Consider the following 16,739-nt stretch of genomic DNA (forward strand, 5'->3'; position numbering starts at 1 on the left):
TGGATTAGGTTAATTAGGAAAGGTTTAGAAGAATCTAGAAGGGGCTTAGGCATGCAAGTGGAATTAACCATTAATGGTCATGTAAGAGCCATAAGTGGTTTGGAAGACTTTAGAGGTTAATTTGTTGAACACACAAAGCATTAATTGTTTTTCAAAGACTTTGGAGTCTTTGAGAAGTGACTCCAATTTGCTTAGGAATGTGACAATATTTAGGGGATGGATTAGGTTAATTAGGAAAGGTTTAGAAGAATCTAGAAGGGGTTTAGGCATGCAAGTGGAATTAACCATTAATGGTCATGTAAGAGCCATAAGTGGTTTGGAAGACTTTAGAGGTTAATTTGTTGAACACACAAAGCATTAATTGCTTTTCAAAGACTTTGGAGTCTTTGAGAAGTGACTCCAATTTGCTTAGGAATGTGACAATATTTAGGGGATGGATTAGGTTAATTAGAAAAGGTTTAGAAGAATCTAGAAGGGGTTTAGGCATGCAAGTGGATTTTGTAGGAAAATGCAAGTGGGAGAAATTTTGGTATTTTCAATTAAAATAAAATCATTTATTTCAATTAAATGGTGTAATTTGCATTTAGATAAATATTCGAATAAATATTAATTTATTTAAATGAGAAAAAGGAAGATAAAGCATTAAAATGCTTGAAGACTTTGAGGGAAACCATTAAAGGCTTGAAGACTTTAAGGAAAAACCATTAAAGTCTTAAGAAGACTTTAAGGGAAGCCATTAAGTTTGAAGACTTTAAGGGAAACCATTAAAGGCTTAAGAAGACTATAGAAGGAAGCCATCAAGTTTGAAGACTTTAAGGCCATCAAGTTTGAAGACTTTAAGGGAAACCATTAAAGGTTTCAAGTGGGTGAGGATAAATAGGATTTTAAATAAATAATTTATTTAAAATAGTTGTGCAACTTGCTTTTGTAGGAAAATACAAGTGGGTGGAGGATAAAGGTGTTTTAAATAAATTGTTTATTTAAAATAATTGTGCAACTTGCATTTGTAGGAAAATGCAAGTGGGTAGAGGATAAAGGTGATTTAAATAAAGGTTAATTTATTTAAATGTGAGAGGTGGGATTTTGGGGGATTTAAATAAATATTAATTTATTTAAATGTGAGAGAATATTTAATTAAATAAATATGATTTATTTATTTAATTAATGGTCTGAATTTGGTTAAGTGATTTAAATCAAATAAATTGAATAATTTATTTAATTAATAGGAGAAGAGGGTTAAGATGAATTAATTAAATTTTAATTTAATTAATAATTAATTGATGGTTAAATAATCAAATAAATACTAAGTATTCATTTAATTAAGTGGACAGATTTATGTGACTATAGCTTTTAATCATCTCAAGGCTTATCAACAACGAATGAGTTGCAGCAATCATTAAGTCAAGCCTCACACATTTGGGGTAGGCGATTTGGTTCTTAGAGAAAATCCTAAAAATCAGCAAGATAGAAAGAAGAAGGGCAAGTTCGAACCAAACTAGCTTGGTCCTTACATCATCACAGCAGCATATGGATTTGGTGCATATCAGCTCTCAACTACAAAGGGTGAACCTTTGGAGGACCCTATCAATAGCATGCACCTTCGCAGGTTTTACACATAGCTCTTCAGAGTATCCTAATTCAAAAATACAAAAAAAATCATAAAACATAAAAATCATTACTTGGTGAAAACCTAGCAAACAAGCACCTTGTGACAACAAAAAAATTGAAAAATAGAAAAACATTTCGTCCAACAGTGAAAACCACTTCGGTGGTGCCCTGGGCAAGTACCATGGTGAAAACTGGGTCACCAGCACCATGCGTAGAGACATTTCTCCTCCCTCCTTCAGGATTCTCTTTCATCACTTCACTTTGCACACACTCACGACCTATTCATCTATAATAAACTTACCCATTCCCATCATGGCTTGTTATTGATCTACCCAAGATTGGTTAAGTCATTCATAATAAACCACCCTTTCCCCCTCTTTCGATCCATGATAAATCAACTCCTATCTATGGCTAAGGCAAATCCTACGTCTAGTAATGGGTGTGGAACTAAGAACATCACATGTTTTTAAGAGTACAATTTCTTCCACTTTTCTTCAGTCTATCTACGCACAATCCACAATAAAGCAGCATTTGCATCGCCAATCTGCAATAAAGTTCTGTCTTCTCCACAATAAAGAATCAGTTTCAGATGAGACACAACAGTAACAATGGGCTTCAACAAATCAAATCTTTCAACAGACTCGGACAATATTATGGTTCAGTGCTATCTATCCTTTTTGTGAAAGTAAACATTGTGACCACAATCAAATAGACTTATACAAGTGACAAGAGACACTAAACTTGAGGACTATAGTAGATGTTGGTGTTGAGACTTGGTTTTCTTTTGATTTTATCTTTAGGTGACATTTCTTTTAGCTTTTCCAGGATGTCTCTGACTAGGGATTTTATCTCCGGGATGTCTTTGACTAGAAAGGCGAGGATGGGGTATCGTCGCCTATTTTTCTTTGATGTTTGCGGATTGTCTCTTAGTAATGCTATGACTTGTCCAAGGATATGAGGACACTGTGAGTCTAGTATGAAATGGGGCATTCCTTATTTGCAACTGTCTTATCTCCATGCAAACAGTTACAATGACTTTCTGGGTTGAACATATGCCTCGATTGTCATAACCTATTTTCCATAATAAAGCTCAATGATGATAACGCACAAGAAGCTCTTTCACTTTTATATCTTCTATCTTCCATCCCCCGTTCTTGATTGACTTTCATCGTCCTTCCTAAGTCCGTGTAGCCTGCTATCACACGACTGAGTATAATGACATGCCAAAAACATTTGCATTTCATGTAGTTTGCACCTGCATTACCACATATAAGCATTTCATACATACATATAGATATCACAATTGCATCACATCATGCACACAACACATATTAGCACATTTTACATTTGCATTATCATATTCATCTGCATTTCACACATTTACATTTGCATCATACATAACACATTAACAACATAAAAAATTTATGTACATATTTGCATCCATATCATAAGCATCATATAGAAACATACATCATGAAACATCTCATCACATAGAAACATACATCATAAAACATCTCATCACATAGGTACATATGCATATAGTTGCCGCAAGGATGAATCATCTCATATATATATAATCAAAAGTGTCATGATACAATGATGTCAAAATCATATGGCTACAACCACCCGAAGGTGTCTACATTATAATACAAAATGGTACAAAACTGATGCATAGGGAGCCCTCTAAGGTTATGATGAACTCCCTCCCTTGGAGCTTCCTGGCCTCGACGGAGTTTGATCCCTAGAAGGACCCGCTCCAGGATCATTTCTCCTGCCCCCTCTATCTGGTGGTGGTGGCGGACCCATAACCCCACCATTGGACGCCTATCTCCTCTGACTCCCTCCAGTAGTCGTCGTTGTCCGCGATGGTCTACGAAAGCTCCTCGCCCGCTGCTCTAGTAGCATTGCCCCATAGTATAGGTCTCGCCAATAACCTATCTCCTCCCCTGCCCGCAGAACATAGGCGTATTTAGCCCTTGTGTCCTCTGTCACCTGCCTCCCAGCCCTCAGTGTTGTCTCAGCCTCAGTATAGCGTTGAATGGTCTGATCCCACTCCTGCTCTGTGTCCCTCAGCTGTCTCCTGAGCCTATTTGTCTCCCTCTCCAGATCCTGGATCTCATCTGCCTGTCCCTGGCAGATCTCCCTCAGCTCAAATAGCTCATCCTCCTCCTCCTCAGCCCCCTCTGCCTGTGGCTCCCCCTGTACTGGTGGCTATGCCTGTGCCTGTGCCTCTACCTCTGCCTATACCTGTACCTACCTCTGTCCCTATCCCTGCACTTGTCTCGAACCCTGTGCTGCTGGCATCTGTAGTGGCAATCCACTGCGACCCCTCACCACCCGAGCCTATCTCTCCTCCCCACCCACTCTCTGTGGAGCCACTCTCCTCTCTCCAACTACACCCCACCTCCTCCATCGGCCTCTACCTCCACCATCTCCATCATCATCCTCATCCCCTCCGCCATCTCCATCTATCTGCTCACCTGGGTCTGTCAGGCATGGAAATGGATGCTCTGCCCAATATGCAGTGTACTCTGCATCCATACCTACATCATCAATCTCAGGCCACATATCCCATGGCATGGGCACCATCTCTACCAGCTACATCACGACCTGATCATATGATAACAGTGGCCCAAAGTGTGCCTGGTCTTGCACTATTCGCGCATACATACCAGAACCCTATGGCATCCGTTGGATCCTGCCAAACTGCCTGCATACCCTGTCCACTAACTGCCTCTCCAGTACATAGGGTGTCTGCCCAATCAGATATCTACTCTTGAAGGTATAGGGTAGCTCCACTGCGTCATCCTCCCACTACTTGCACTCATGGTATGGCCTGCATATCATAGTGTCAATCTCATCGATCACTCAACGATAGTGCTCCAACCTGCCAATCTGTGGCTGTGAGATAATCATATCATATAAATGAACAAAACTGTGTCCATAACCCCGACCTTTGAAATGTATCATCCGTGTGACTGGCAGATGCTCATATGCCCATACCTATAACAATGTAACTCTGCAGCCTAATCCTGCATATCCATGGTAGATGAACTGATGGAGCTCATAATATAAATGTGCTAGCACGCACGGTCCCCAGGCATATCTGGTATGTTGTGTAACTAGTCTCTCCAAGGTGCTCGCCCAGCCCACAGCCAACCCCCATGTCGCCCTGTCTGGACACAGGAACCCACTAATCACTCCTCCTAGCACTACTGGTAGTGCCAGTCTTGTAGCTATCATCATGTCCCATGCCACGTGTCCAACCCTCATCTCCATTCCCGGATCCCGGAACACTTGTCTCAATGCCTCTATGTTTTCGTCTTGATCATAAGGAATCAACTCCCCATCGATCGGTATCCGTAGTATCCTGTACACATCCTCTAAGGTGACTGTCATCTCACCCATAGGCAAATGAAATGTGCATGTCTCAAAATGCCACCTCTCAGCAAGTGCAGTCAGCAAACCCATGTTCGCCCGAAACTCAGGCACATACAGAATCTATCTCAGACCCATAACCTAAATGGCAGCCCTGTCCTCGAATGTCAACTCTGGTCATAACCTCTGAGTCGATGGGAATCTCTCCCGTGACTCCAACATAAGTAAGTACTCCTGCAGTCAAGCAAATCAATCATGCCAGTCCAAGTGACACTCACTGTTCATCACAAAGTGTTGCTATCTATCCCAGTGACACTCACTGTTCATCACAAAGTGTTGTTATCTATCCTACTGACACTCACTGTTCATCACAAAGTGTTGCTATCTATCCTAGTGACACTCACTATTCATCACAAAGTGTTGCTATTTATCCTAGTGGTACTCCCTATTCATCACAAAGTACTACATGTTCTTGCACTCCCTGTTCATCACAAAGTACTATGTCTTGGTACTCCTTGTTCATCACAAAGCGCCTCGATTTATCTTATCCTAGGGCCTCTGCTTGAGTGTATCCTCTTGAGTATTTTCTTGATTGGCAACGTATGTTCTATCACAGAATTGTCAATCCTAGCCCTATCTGCTATCCTAGTCTTCCCTAGAGGACCTGCTTGAGTGTATCCTCTTCAGCAGCTTATCCAATCGACAGCGTATGTTCATCACAAAATTGCCGATTTAACCTAGGAGACATAAACGCGCTTACAGACTACACAAATGCACCTGCTCTGCACAGATGCACCTGAAATACACAAACATGCCTCTGTTCTGCACAGACGCACCTAGCCAACCTAGACGTGCCTGGCACCAACACAGACGCGCCTCGACGTTTTTTGACATTCTTGGACATTATCCTAAAGTGCATTTATTGCACTATCTAAGATGCATTAATGACAACATTTATTGTGACAAAGTACAAGGAGGTTTTGTGGTACTTACCGGCTCTCCTGCCTCTGCTGGCCTCTGAAATCGACGAACACGATCGAATCTATGCACCAATGCCATCGCTGCTGACCACTGCTGCTCTATTCTCTCTCTGCACTTTGATCTCTTGGATGTGTGGATGACAATGAGTATGTATTCCTCTCGTGGTCTATTTTATAGACTGCCCTAGCCCTAGCCCTAGCCCTCGTCTCCCGAATCAGTGTTCTTTATCCTGTGACTCTGTCACTCTATCTGGTCAGTCCTTTCTAGCCATTCTTTCTTATCGAGAGATTGTCTGTGATCTTTTCAAACATTTTCATCCAATCTCTCGAAGGGGCATATCATTCCCATCTTGGGGCAACTTTGTATCAGTTCATATTATCTTCTTTGAAACAACGCAACAAGTTACATTGTCTCAAAGAGGGGCAAAATGTAGACACCTAAAATTGTCGTGTCTAATTAAATAAATATCTTTATTTATTTAATTATCTTAAGCCTAATTCTTCTATTAATTAAATAAATCTTTATTTATTTAATTAATTAATTTATCCTCTTCTAGCCTTATTTCTCATTTAAATAAATACATTTATTTATTTAAATTATCATTTTTCTTAAATTAAATAAATATCTTATTTATTTAATCGATCCCACTTCTTCTATTAATTAAATAAATTTGTATTTATTTAATTAATTCATTAACCTTTTCTACCTATGACACATGTCATTCATCTCTTAATTCCTACACTACCTACCCTCTTATTATTTTAATATTTTATTTACCTACCCTCTAATCACAGCCGACCATTTATCTTTTACACCTCTCAATCTTATCCCTTCATTTCTTATAGTGTCTTCTATGTAAGGAGATGCTTCCTTCATTATCAAACCCTCACTATGCATTCAGCCCCAACTATGCTTTCGAACTTGCATATGCAATCAAGCCTACTTGCAACCACATTTTCGTTCTTTGTTGAGCTCTTGTGCACATAAAATCTGAGAGCAAATATATCAAGCAAGATCAATGGAGATAGGAAGAATGGAGATCCAAACCCTATTGGACATGTGATGGTATAATCTTTGTGATTTCATTTGATTTACATTGTCTTAGGTAATCTTCATATGTTATGGTGGATCTTTGTTGTTGTTAGGCTAGGGTTTTGTGGTTGAATTCATTTAGTCTTTCAACATTGTTGTTATCCATTTTCACCGTATACACCAACATGAAAGGGGAGTTATCAATCGTCCTCTTGGGTGTGATCTCGATAGCCCATAAGGTTTTCCTCAACTTAATATGCCAAGACCTTTGATTGTCCTCAATTGTCCTTTTGATTATCCTAATGAGGTTTTTGTTGGAAGATTCAGATAAGTCATTACCTTGAGGGTAATAATTGGATGATGTCTTTAAGTATACACCATGCTTAACTACCCAAGAACTGATTTGGGTTCCAACAAATGCCTTGGCATTATTTGATATGATGGTGGAGAGGAGATCAAATCTTGTCAGAATTCCATTAAAGGATTCCAACACTGAGGCCTCAGTGGCATCTTTCAATAGCACTACCTCTGTCCACTTGGTGAAGTGGTCTGTTGTGGCAAAGATCCACTTGTGGTCGGCACTAGAAGGTGGATTTATCATGTGAATGAATCTCAACCCCATTGTGCATTATTTTGATAGCAGAAGTAATGAATACTAAGGGGGGGGTGAATTAGTATGCCAAAAATCAATGTACTTAACACTTTGCTAGACTAACGGTAAACCGGTAAAACAGTTTAGCAGACAAACCGGTTAGCACACATGCAAACCAAATAGCAAATAATGCATTTACCCATAGAAGCACAAACACCATAACACAAGAGATTTTGACGTGGAAACCCAAATGGGAAAAACCATGGTGACATGGAACTCACAAGTAACTATCTGCTGAATAGGAACCAAACCGGTTAACGTCATACTATGTTCTTTACCAGAGCAGATCCTGTTAGGAATCTCAATCTCTGTTAGGAGATAAGTCCGATTAAAGACTACCTTGCTAAAGGATTTTAGATCCACAGATGTGAACCACCTTGTTAGAGGATTTACAAAAGGCTTTTGGGCCTACCCGGTTAAGGGCTTCAGACTTGTCGAAGATGTGAGTAATCAACAAGTGAGTGATCTAGCTAATAGCACAAATTGCTTGGTTAGATCCTTGATAGCTCATTCCTAATGCATTCCAGCATTACTTCAGTCTTCTACACATTCACACTCTCTCTAACTCATCAACCACCTTGAACCCTAGCAACAACCTAAAACCCTAGACATGATATCCTTATAAAGGAATCTTATTTCATGTCGGTCCAATAGGATTACAATACAATTTCCTAGGTTCAATGCATCTAGACATATTCTGTAACATGACACAAAAAGCACCGTTAAAGTGTCCGCACCGTCAAACAATCGGTGGATGGTAACTTATCACAAAATGTCGGTTGGTAACTCATCACAGAGTATTACCAGTTCATACAAAATATCGGTTGCCGGTTTGACAAAAATGAAGACTGGGAAATGTGTGTTTTGTCGCTTTGATCCTTCATACCGCTTGAGATCCTCAAACCACTTGGGATCAACATACCGCTTTAGATCAGTAAACACTTTCTGCAAAACACCAATAGTCTAAGGACTATAATGCATCATACCGGTTGGGAACAATTGTCGGCTGAGCATAACTCTTACATATAAAAGTGATTTGAAAGCAAGTGTGTGTCCATCAATGACAACCACAACATAATCATCAAAAATGCCAACAATCTCCCCCTTTGGCATTGATGGCAACACTTAGGAAATTTTGACATCTGAGTGTTTTACAACAAAAATATGCCATAATCAAAAATTACTCCCCCTAAGCATATACACTATCTCTTTTGCAGAAAATACAATGTATACTACTTCTTAGCAGAAATAACATGAAAGTATACATTAAAACATTCAAAATTTATACTTCTCCCCCTTTGCCAACGATGACAACAAAATATTACAGACCAACCCCCATTGCATTAGTATTAAAAGAATAAGAGTTTATGACAATAAAGAATAAAACTTGTCAAAAACTAATTTGAAGTCCTGCAAAAATTGTTTCATCGATAAGGGCCAGGACTCAAGTAGGGAGGTAGACACTTCTTTCTTTGTCTACATCTGGGAGACCTGCTCTTCCATGGCGTCAATTGTGTTCATCTCTTGAGTCACCGTTAAGGCTTCCAGATTGAGATAACATTTCTGAAGTATATGCAGGCATGGGAGTAGAACCAGTTGGAGTTCCTCCAAATCTCGAGTCCGGTTGTTGATTTCCAACTCTATTTTGGCAGACTGGATATGAAACCGGTGAACGGTTTGCCCATAAGCTGTAAAAGAGTCATATGGTGGCTTGAAGGTGCTCATGTATAACTGCAAGTCAGTTTGTAGCTTTTGCTTCTGTACAAGCACATCATCACAGAAGAGATGGGGTTAGCAAATCTTACTCAGTAGTAGATTCCCCTCATTCAGAGCATTCCTTATGTCTTTTTGTGCTTTTTGCAGATCCGACCGGAGCTCATTTAGCTTCTTTACTAGGGCAATGTTGCGAGCCTTTTGATGCTCTTTCTTGGCATTTACCTCTGCTACCTCTTCTAGGCTCTGCACCTGATCATCCACTACGGTGCATAGGAGCTTCAATTGTGCCAATGATGAATCAGTATTGGGGAGGTTTGTGTCGGGTAACAAACCGATAAGAGTGTCCACCACAGCTTGGATCACATCTTGCTCCTTCTTCCTCCTTAACACTTCAAGGCATTTTTGAGCAAACTTAATGCTTTGTAGCAGCTTCATTTCGTTGGCAGACTGAAGGTCAATAGGACTAGTGAGGTTAGCCGATTTGGCTTGAATACCGGTTGCCTTTGGAGTCTCCATTTGAATGCTTTTTGCCGCTTCTTCTTTCTCTGTAGCTCTTAACTTTTCCTCTTCTGTCTCTTTCTTTTCTTCATCTTTCCGCTTCTTTTCTTCTCCTCTTCCTTCTTCCTCTTCTCCTCTTCATTCTTCTTCTTTACCTCTTCTTTCTTTCTCTTCTCCTCTTCATCCTTCTTCTTCTTCTCCTCTTCCTTTTTCTTTTTCTCCTATTCATCCTTCTTCTTCTTCTCCTCTTCCTTCTTCTTCTTCTCCTCTTCATTCTTCTTCTTCTTCTCCTCTTCCTTTTTCTTCTTCTCCTCTTCATCTTTCTTCTTCTTCTCTGCTTGCTTCTTTGTTTCCTCCTCGGCTTTCTTCTTCTTCGCTTGCTTCTTTGCTTCCTCCTTTTCTTTCTTCTTCTCTGCTTGTGCATTTGCCTCCTCCTCTGCTTTCTTCTTCTCCACTTTCTTCTTTGCTTCCTCCTTTTTGTCCTCTGCTTCATTTTGCTTTTCTACCTGTTCTGTGTGCTTCTCCTATCCTGTTGCTTCTGATGGTGTATCCTGAACAACATCCTCTACATCTAGAGCATCGACATCAATAGTGTATGTCGGTTCAATAATCGGGTTTCCTTCATTCTCAAACACTTCATCCGGTTTTGTTATTGTCAGTTCAGTAACCGAGTTTCCTTCATTATCAAACACTTCATCCGGTTTTGTTATTGTCGGTTCTTGCTCAACCTTCCTATTGGCTTCAGCCACTTGATGCATCTTAAGAGCTTCTTGAGAAAGAGTGTGTGTATTCTTGATCACTTCTTGACCCTTTCCTTCCAGTAACAGGAGTCTTCTTCTTCTCATGAAGAAGAGGCCTTTGTATTTATTCATAACTTCGAAAAGTTCTGAATTTGATACATTAGGAAAATGTTGAGCAAAAATTTTCTCTCTAGTTTCTTGTTCCTTTTCTATGGCAATGCGCCATTTATTGTCTAAAGAATTATACAAAGAATCTGGTGTCTCAAATCTAATTTCTGAAGGCGACCGGTCATTAACACATAAATACTTAATGATTTCTTGTTCAATTGCTTCCTTTTCATCATCATTGAAATCATCGAAACAATCAATCAAATCATTCAGCTCTTTTCTCCTAATATTTTTGATAGTTCTTTGACAATGTGTCAAAGGTTTGTAGGAAGAATTGTCAATATTTACCGGTGCAGATGATGTCGGTTCATTCTTTGTCTTTTTCTTTGTTTGTCTTGTCTTCTTGGGTTTTTCCTCAAACACAGTTTCTTCTAAGTTCGGTGAGTTATTCCTTGTCTTCCTCTTCCTCTCGAAGACTTTGGCAGGTGCCAGTTTCGGTTTCTTCTTTCCAGGTGACCGCTTGGTCACTTTGGGACTGGCTGCAGTAACCGATGTCGATGTCGATGCCGAAGGCACTGCCTTTCCTTTCTTTTCAGGAGGTTCTACAACCGGTGCAACTCTTTCCAGATAGGTGTTGATTCTCTTTGCCTTAGGATCAAGAGGTGAGGCGATTAGGGTTGAAGGATACCCGTCCAGTATATCATACATCACCTCATAGCCCATAGGCTCTACTTCTTCCTGTCTGGGCCCAACGACCTCCATTATGCATTCATCCACATTGATGATAAAGTAGATATCCTCTTCATATTTCTTGACAATGTCACCAGATATCCTTATCCTTTGGCTCATCTTGCACCTGAACTCATCAAAGTACTTGTTCAAAACTTCAGGGTAACCGGTTCCAACTGCTTGCTGCTTGCAGGCTCTCTTTGATCTGCTTGGTAACCGGTTGGTCAGTAGACCACTGAATATCTCCAACTCCTGGGAAATAACCTAGGAAGTAGAAGAATAACCCTACCAGTAGTTGTCCAAACTTGAATCTTAGTGCACTATCCTGTTTGATTGACTTAAAATTCAACATAAGTTGTCTTTGCATATAGGTGCATAGATCAAATGATGCATCTTCTTTGATCATCTGGTAAGTAGCATTTACTACTGCCGAAGAGATAGAATTAATTTTGCTAGCAGAGAACGTTCGGTAGTCTATCGCCATGCAAGCATACTTGACCAAATCATCCTTGATTGAGGTAACGGTCATGCCACGTGAGTTGCTCACTGAACCAGTGAGCTTGGACATTTCCGTCTTGCTGACCTTCCTTAGGGCAGGCACTTCCCCTGTATTGCAGAAACTAGTGATGGCATGAATAGCTTGCGGTGTGATATCATGCATCTGCTCTAGGTACATCTTGTCACCATGAACTCTTCTTAGAATGATTCTAATGTGGTCATCTATGAAATCCTCTAGGAAGTAAACCGCATTGTGAAGTTTCTTCTTCTCCAAAATGCTATACTCCAGTTTGATCTTTTTATCCTTCCGATAGAATAGACCTAGCTGAGAATGGATCACAAGAGACCCTAGGTCTTCGATTTTGCAGTCTATATAATCAAAAATGTCTTCTTCCACAATCACACCATCCTGTACTTGAGACAAGGCATTATATTTCGACTTTCGTTGTATGAAATCCATAGAATCGATAGTTGCACTAGAACTATCATGAGATGTGGAAGCCATGATAAAACAGAAAACTCAAGAAATACCTTATGAAAATCGAGAATTTAGGGCTTGCAAATTCCACTTCACCTTCCACTTCATCAGTTGCTGAATCACCGCTTTGAGTTCTTCTCTTGATCGTTTGATATTTGCTTCTGAATCTTCTTCAGGGTTTTGAGATTTCTTTGAATTGCAACAAAAATCACTTTTTCTTCGCTCTGCACTTGAAAAACTTCTTCACTCAAAAAATGATAGTGAGAAATGATTTGAAAATTCCTTTTAAACATATTCCTCACCTACCATAATAAATCCTCCACCATTAGGGCGTAAACCCTAATTTGTCTGTTACCATTTTTGGTCTTCTGCCAAATGATAGGTATCACATACCGGTTAAGGTCTTTTATCGGTGTAAATCGAAGGTTCGTAGTGTTTCACCATTTGCTCCCCCTAAGCTTTTCTGATGCTTAGTTTGTCGATTCCATTATTTCCACACTAGGTGCAGAAAAAGGTTCTTCTTGCAACACTACTGGATTGTTCTTCCAGGTTTTGTTCATATCCGCTTGAATAGTGTCAATATCAATCTTTCCTTCCGGAGTGACTGGTATGTCATCCGATATATTCTTTCTTGTTCTGCAGAATCTGGCAGTGTGACCCGGTTTGTTGCAATGATAGCAGACCATTCCAGGTGCTCTCCAAGGTCCATTATTCATGTTATCATTCTTCCTTCTGCATGTTGCAGCAGTGTGACCATGACCATGACAGATCAAATAGTTTTCTCTCCATCCGGTTGCCGCTTGATAGCCACCGCTTCCTGACTGATGATTAAAGGTATTAAACCGGTTGTGATTCCGGTTCATAAAAGGTTTCGGACCAACTCCTTGAGTTCTTTGAGGATATCTTCCAGCGTTGTTCATAACAGACCTACATTCAGATGCTCTATGCCCAAACATGTTGCATGCATAACAATTACCATTGAATCTATAGGATCTAGGCTTATCATTTAGAAAATAAGGAAAATTATTGTAAGTCTTACTCCTACACACATTGGCAGTATGTCCTTCTTTAAGACAGTTAAAGCAAACAGGTTTAAACTTTTGCTTACCTTTATCCTTTGATGTCGGTTGTTTCTTCGATGCTCCAGCATTTGTACCAGAGGTTTCACCTTCCTCATGACCGAAATAACCAAGTCCATCAGTATTCTTGACAGGTTTGGCAGATTCAAGCTTTTGCACTAGCTTAACAGTAGTCTTGTTGAACTTAGCAAGTATTTCCTTTGACTCAAAGAGTTCTTTAGAAATAGCAGCATTTGTTTCCATTGGGTTTTCATTCTCAGAGATGGCAATGTTTAGTTCTCCTTGCATGTCTTCCTGTTCCACTTTACTCGCATGGAGTTGAGCAGTTAGGGCACTGATCTCTTGCTTCAACTTGGAGATTTCATGATCTTTATCTTTTACCAGATCTTTAGCTTTCCTCTGGTTCTCAAGCTCTTGGCACATTTAGATACTCAGCCCTTCCAACTCCTTTCTCAGGTTGGAATTGGATTCATTCAGCTTTTCTACTTCTTGGATTAGGGCTTCCATGTCCGCTTCATCAGAAGAACTATTTTCAGATAGCTCCATCAACTTTTCAGCATGTTCTCTCCTTTTTGCTTGAGATGCCTTATATTTGACCATAAGATCATCATAGGCTTGCTCAGACTGAGTGAGCTGATGAGTAAGTTCCCTCAATGTCTATTCCCCCATATCTCTTTCCAAGTGGTTAAACTTATAGAAAGGTAGGCTCTGATACCAATTGATGAATACTAAGAGGGGGGGGTGAATTAGTATGCCAAAAATCAATGTACTTAAACACTTTGCTAGACTAACAGTAAACCGGTAAAACAGTTTAGCAGACAAACCGGTTAGCACACATGCAAACCAAATAGCAAATAATGCATTTACCCACAGAAGCACAAACACCATAACACAAGAGATTTTGACATGGAAACCCAAATGGGAAAAACCACGATGAGATGGAACTCACAAGTAACTATCTGCAAAATAGGAACCAGACCGGTTAAGGTCAGACCGGTTAAGGTCATACAATGTTCTTTACCAGAACAGATCCTGTTAGGAATCTCAATCTCTATTAAGAGATAAGTCTGATTAAAGACTACCTTGCTAAAGGATTTTAGATCCACAAATGTGAACCACCTTGTTAGAGGATTTACAAAAGGCTTTTGGGCCTACCCGGTTAAGGGCTTCAGACTTGTCGAAGATGTGAGTAATCAACAAGTGAGTGATCTAGCTAATAGCACAGATTGTTTGGTTAGATCCTTGATAGCTCGTTCCTAATGCATTCCAGTATTACTTCAGTCTTCTACACATTCACACTCTCTCTAACTCATCAACCACCTTGAACCCTAGCAACAACCTAAAACCTTAGACATGATGTCCTTATAAAGGAATATTATTTCATGTCGGTCCAATAGGATTACAATACAATTTCCTAGGTTCAATGCATCTAGACATATTCTGTAACACGACACAAAAAGCACCGTTAAAGTGTCGGCACCGTCAAACAATCGGTGGATGGTAACTCATCACAGAGTATTATCGGTTCATAAAAAATATCGGTTGCTGGTTTGACAGAAATGAAGAATGAGAAATATGTGTTATGCCGCTTTGATCCTTCGTACCGCTTGAGATCCTTGAACCGCTTGGGGTCAACATACCGCTTCAGATCGGTAAACACTATCTGCAAAACACCAATAGTCTAAGGACTATAATGCATCATACCAATTGGGAACAATTGCTAGTTGAGCATAACTCATACATATAAAAGTGATCTCAAAGCAAGTGTGTGTCCATCAATGACAATCACAACATAATCATCAAAAATTCCAACAAGAAGTCCTTGCAGAGAAGTGGACCCCTAGAAAGCCATCATCAAATTCTTCGACTAATCTCCTAGCTTGATTTTTCTCAATACATCTTAACAAGACTCCATTGGATCCTTTTCGGAAAATGGTGTCATCCACTAAGACATAGGGGATGGAGTGCAACCTAAAGTGTCTTCTTTTGGTCCTATCTAGACCTTGGGGGTATCTACCTTCCATTAAGAAGGTGGTCATGTCGCTCACCCAACTGACCTAAGTTTTGTTGCTAGTTGGTTGACTCTCATGTAACAAAAGGGCAACCTTTGAAGGATTCTTGAAAGATGAGACAATTTATTCACATGGGCCTTTGCTTCTTACAAGCTTGGTGATCTTTATGTTGATGTCGTATTCCATGAGCTTGGTTATCCACCTAGCCCTCTTCTCACTTATGTCCTTGTTTAGAAGGAAATTCTTGACACTTGCATGTGGAACAAAGAGTTGGATCATGGTGTTAGACAACATGTGTTTAAACTTTTTCAACACTCTTACAATAGTGAGGAACTGCTTCTCTACATAGATATACCTAAGCTCATAATATTTTAATCCCTTACTGAAGAAGGCAATAGGTTGCTCCAAATTATCACTATTCAGCTGTGTTAGGACAGTTGAGATGTTGGATTCTCCTCGGAAGGTATAGAGGATAAAATCCTTTTCATAGTTAGGATTGACAAGAGTAGGGGTCTGAGCAATTGCTTGTTTAATTTCTTCAAAACTGGCCCTCCCTTCCTTGGTCCAACTGAAAGCCAAAATTTTCATCAGCATGGAGGTGAGGGGATTTACCATGGTGGCAAGGTTGGGAATGAACCTCCTCACAAATTTGATCCTACCAAGGAATACTCTAGATCAATGGTTAAGCCATCCTTAGATACAATGTATCCTAACAATCTTCCTTGATCAGTAGCAAATACGCATTTTCTTGGGTTCAAAGACACGCCATATTCCTTGCAATTCATGAACACCTGCTCAAGATGACCAAAATGATCGATTGCATGCTTTGAATAAACAATTATATCATAAAGGTAATTAAGCACAACCTTTTCTAATAAACCCTTGAAATCCATTTGTATTGCTCTTTGAAATGTGGAACCTGCATTGGCTATCCCAAAAGGCATCTTAGAATAAGTATAGCTACTCCACTTAGTAGTAAATGCAGTCTTGTATTGGTCTAACTCTTGGACTTGTTGGACATTATTGTTGCTAGGATATGTTGTTGTCATTGATGTCAACATATTGCTATGATTTATTGCTTTGATGGTTGTAGATTAGTTTATTGGCATCATGGTTTGGTATATGGAGTATTTCTAGTATCATTATATCTTTATGTATTGGTTTTTGTGATCCAGAAGCTTAATTGATTATATCATATGATCCAGTTTGCAGTTTGGTTTAATTGATTAT

This window comes from Cryptomeria japonica, chromosome 5 (genome assembly GCF_030272615.1).
Source record: "Cryptomeria japonica chromosome 5, Sugi_1.0, whole genome shotgun sequence".
NCBI classification, from domain to species: Eukaryota; Viridiplantae; Streptophyta; class Pinopsida; order Cupressales; family Cupressaceae; genus Cryptomeria; species Cryptomeria japonica.